This window comes from Nymphaea colorata, chromosome 10 (assembly GCF_008831285.2).
Source record: "Nymphaea colorata isolate Beijing-Zhang1983 chromosome 10, ASM883128v2, whole genome shotgun sequence".
Lineage (NCBI taxonomy): Eukaryota > Viridiplantae > Streptophyta > Magnoliopsida > Nymphaeales > Nymphaeaceae > Nymphaea > Nymphaea colorata.
Genome location: NC_045147.1, coordinates 7,011,046 through 7,015,886, shown reverse-complemented (window position 1 = coordinate 7,015,886; position 4,841 = coordinate 7,011,046). Strand labels below are relative to the sequence as shown.

Here is a 4,841-nt window from a genome sequence, read left to right as displayed (position 1 = left end):
CAAATAACACGTTAAATACTTGATTCGTTTATTATCCTACTAAACTCCTTCCATACAATTGATCTTAGTGACTTGGCTTTCGTAAGAATCATGTGAGCTTTGATATTGTTAGCATAAACAGAACTAGAAGCATTGGCACCAGATGTTATAGAATCCATAAACTATATATATGAAAAATAGAAAATTTTGACTAAACTACTAAAGATATATAGCCTAACTTGACCACTAAAGATGTGTTCTAGTTGAATCAGTAGTACATATGAATTTCTCTTTGACACCATACTAAGCATACCTCTAGCTCACATTTGTGATCATCAAGCACTTCAATATCCAACTGAGTTTACTTTAACTGCAATAAACATGTCATTTGTCAGCTAAAGCAAGAATATATCCTTCTATGCATAAGATGACATGTGACATCATTTGACTTGCAATCTTCCTATTTGAAATGCAGGAGATTAGTGTTTTCATTAGTACAAAACAACTAATAATTCTTTAATATTTTAAAAAATGTGTTTAGAACATAAAAATTTACTAACATAACAAAACAAGTGTATGTATCAGTTGCCACATTCAGTGGAATGGACCAGGTACCCAAAACCAAAATGGCATGGCCACTTGACATGGACCATACACACCATCTTAAATAAGGTCTAGTTCTGTTCTTAGGATAAGTATAGGTAAAATCTGCCATTCATGTACTTATCAAAATCTGAATGCCAACTAAGAAGTAAAACAATGCATCCTAATTGAGATAGACTTGTAAAAATAAGGTCCTTCATTTGGGACAAAAAAAGCCTATAAGATCAACTGTATCAAAAATATAAAGATCGGTCAATCTTTTCATTATGACGTCTGAATCAGCCAATTTGAATCCAACATATCGCATCTATAGATAAAGCTTTACATTTTTTTAGAAGTGTTCATTTCATATATTTTGTGGGTGTGTGTATACATATAGATATATATTCAATTTCTGATTTTTTTACAACACTGTATCATACCGTTTCTGAAGATATGTTGGTTTCTTGCATAAGAAAAATTCATTCAAACAATGGCACCTAACAGCCCATCAGAGATTTAGTTACACTTCCAACTATGAAACTAGCACCATGCATATGCTTTGGCATATTGATTTTTTGTGTAGTGTATTAAAAATAAAAGAACCATAATTAGCATTAGGGGTGGGCATCGGGCCGGGCCGGGCCTGGCCCGATTATTGACGGGCCGGGCCTGATCCACCATGTTCGAGGCCCAGCCCAGCCCAGCCCATTTTGCTTGATCCCTTTGTTCTTTCTTCTCAGAGGAGAGGAGCCTCCAGCTTCAACAGACTTGCGCACCGTTTCACCAAGCACTGCAGCTTTCCTTCTCATTTCTCTTGCTTGATACTCATTACCGAAAATCACAGTCATTGCCCTCTCTATTTGGTCGCGTCTCGCCAATTCTTCAGTCTTCTGTTCTTCACTGAGTCCCATGAGCTTCTGGTTACTGACGGAAAGGCCAACCCCAAGGACATCCACAACCAGCCTCTCATTGATGTGTTGGTCTCCAAACATGGGCCACGTTAATAATGGCAGGCCTGCACTTATACCTTCCATCAAGGAATTCCATCCACAATGTGTCATGAATCCACCTACTGCCTGGTGTGAGAGTATTAGCAGTTGGGGAGCCCATCCTTTGATGACCAACCCTCTCTCTCTTTCACCCTCTCCTGCAATTCTTGCAGAAACCCCTCCTCCATTGCTCCTCTGATTACCCATATGAAAGGGTGCTGTCCTGGAACTCCATTCCCACCCTTCCCATCACAAGGAGAAGCATTCAATCACAGCAAAAATGATGACAACATGTTCAAGTGCATCTGTATGCACAGAAACAACCTAGATCTATGGAATACCTCAATAGGAAGAAAGGCTTGCCTTGCAGGCTTGCACGATTGGGAAGGAGACAATATGCGTGGTGGGGACAAATTGGGGAAGAATGCTGCCAGCTTTGGGAGGAGACAATGTGTGTTGGGGAGAAGAACCTGCTATGGTGGAGACAAATTGGGGAAGAATGTCTATTGGCTTGGGAAGGAAACAGTCACTGACAGATAAAGATGGCCAAGGCAAATGCACAGAGGACCAGTGGCGGAGCAATGAAAGGGTGACGGTGGCCCAATGGTGGAGCGGAGATGGAAGCGGTGGCCTACTGGCTGGGTATGGACTGTGGAATGTGGAGGCAGTGGCGGTAGCCGGTGGCACACGGTCGTCTTCATCTCTCCCTGTCTCTGCCTCCCTCAGTCGATGGAAAATGCGAATAGGGGAAGGAAGGCGCAGCCGGCAGAATCTCTTGACCTAACGGGCCGTCGGGCCGGGCCGGGCCGGGCTATAGAAGTGATAACCGGGCCCGACCCATTAAGGTCTCGGGCCGGGCCGGGCGCACTCAAGTTTAACCCGATAATGAATTTGTTCGACCCGGACCTGGCCCGTACAGGGCGGGGTACCCGACAGCGGCCCGACGCCGAGGCCTAATTAGCATCCACCCAATAAAGAAGGAGAAGGAGGAGCTATGTACAGAACCAATATGTGAAAAAAGAAATCAATAACAAATGGCTCAATGCGGAGAGCTCTTGGTTAGGCTAATTATGTTGAGAATCAAAGCAATAAGGTCTTTTCAATTTCATTTGATATGTTTTTTGCAATTTCTGTTTTAATGAAAAGTTAGCAAGAATAGGTTCTAAGGTGGACAACCAGTAAAGAGAAAAATTGGCCAATAAAAATCACACAAGGCAGCAACTAGTAGTTCTGCAAAACTTACCATTAATGCAAAAGTTGTTGTGGAGAGAAAGCCCATCTGATAATTGCCAAACCAAAAAATAGAGATAAGTGCAAAACGAGGTAAGTTCTAGCAATTACCAGATGTTTATTACTATGGCTAATAAGAAATGCAGTTTAGGAAAATCAGAAACAAAGGAAGCCAGCACAGAAGACTCACCAAAGAAATGCAGCAGATTAGAGGACCCAACCTAATTCAGAGATCCTTCACATCAATGAAATGGTTAATGAAATCGTGCAAGTCACTCACCATCTAGAAAATTGGAAAACCTTAACTACTGACATATCTGGCCATGATTGGTCAAAAAAAAAGGAAGAACAAAGGGGATACTTCACCCTTCTATGGATTGGAGGATGCAATATGAACATTGGAATCCTATGAAAGCGCAGCAATATAAGCGGTCACATTTCCTGTAACACCAACGTTGGAATCCTACAAAAGTTCCAACTTCCGACTGCAACAACAATAACACCATTCAACACATGATTAAGAAACAAGGTCAGGAAATGAAACATAAAGATTTTAGTAGGGTTATGTATAGAATCAATTACTGCTTATTAGTTACGGAAACAATTTCAGATACAAACAGAGAAAAACCATCAAAGCAGAAGGGAAAATAAAGCATTTCAGAATCTATAAAATGTAAAAAAACAAAAAAACAAAAAATCTTCCACTATCTAATTTCACCTAGTAGAAACTTTGTATGCTTTATAAGCTTCTATTCCAACTGCAACCTACCAGAAAAGGCATACATGTGCTATTGAAGTGAAGTACTCAAGTAACGGGAAGGCAGAAAGCTGCCCTGTGCAATAATCAACAAGAAGGGCGCCTCAAGAACATCAGGGAAGGGCACCTCAGGAACAACAGACAGGAGGACTGGAATCTCGTGATTCCGGCGGACACCGACCACCACTCCGGTCGAGCTTGGGTCGGTTGGAAGCGCAACATCGTAGGGTGTGACCTGAGCAATTTCTCGGTGAATGGTCGCCGGTGGTAACAACGCCACGCAGATGAACAATGGCGGCAGAGGTCTGCTCCTTCACGCGAACAGGGGAAGGGCGACACAGAGACAGCATACATGCGGCTGGGGTTTGGTTGATTCTGGCCAGCTCAGACCTCGGTTCTGGTCAAGCTTGGGTCCGTTGGAACCGCAACATGCCGAAGATACTATCTTGAGAAATATCACGGTGACTAGTCGCCGATGGTGATAGCGCCGTGTAGAAGAACAGTCCCAGAGGTCAGTGTTTCTTCTCCATGCGGAGCAGGGAAAGAACATTGTGGAGGTTTAGAGGTCCTTTTTGGTTGTTCGTTTTTGTCGTTGGGTGGTATAGGGAAGTCGAAACGACAGGTAGACAGCCAATCATCTTCAACAACCTGCATCAAAAAGACAATAATCTTAACAACCAATAAAAAATTAATTTTTTTAAAGCAAAAAAGAATGAGCATGAAGCTTCTATTTCCATTTTAAGTCAGGTCAACTCCAAATGGGCGTAAAGGGAATAACCATGGGCTTCTAATTTCAATTCATGTCTCACCTAAAGTTAGTTGACAAATTTCGTTATTATTTAATTTCATCTTATAAATTTATATCTTAATAGTTGTACTTTCAAAACAATTGGTAAGTTTATTGTATAAAAAATCTTAAAAATTATGTTTTGCTTAAAATTTTAAAACTATAGTTTGACTCTTGCAACAAAACAATTGGTAAGTTTATCGTATATAAAAAAATTATGTTTTAGATTCACTTAAAATTTTAAAACTATAGTTTGACTCTTGCAACAAAAAAATCTTTAATCAACCCCTAGCCCTATATATTTAAAGAAATGTGTTTAAGTGTGTCATCTAAACATATGAACTAATTATTAAAAACTAATTAAAAAACTATTTTTTCACATATCCAAATTCTTTCAAAACAGTCTTTTATGAGGTGTTGTACTCATTATAAATGATATTTTGAGTTTTATTTCACCGGTTGGGACATAGAGTTGATTTTGACAACGTTGATAATTGAGTAAAAAGGATGATAG

At 40.3% G+C, this 4,841-nt stretch overlaps 1 long non-coding RNA gene across 1 annotated transcript; it reads right to left on the bottom strand.

Moving 5' to 3' along the window:
- Positions 1-224: 224 nt before the first annotated feature.
- On the bottom strand, positions 225-4,082 carry LOC116263314 (uncharacterized). The gene is made up of 4 exons (XR_004174631.2): positions 3,668-4,082; positions 2,974-3,268; positions 2,797-2,832; positions 225-349 (listed from the first exon to the last, which is right to left on the bottom strand). It is a non-coding gene; the product is annotated as an uncharacterized LOC116263314 (long non-coding RNA).
- Positions 4,083-4,841: the final 759 nt, after the last annotated feature.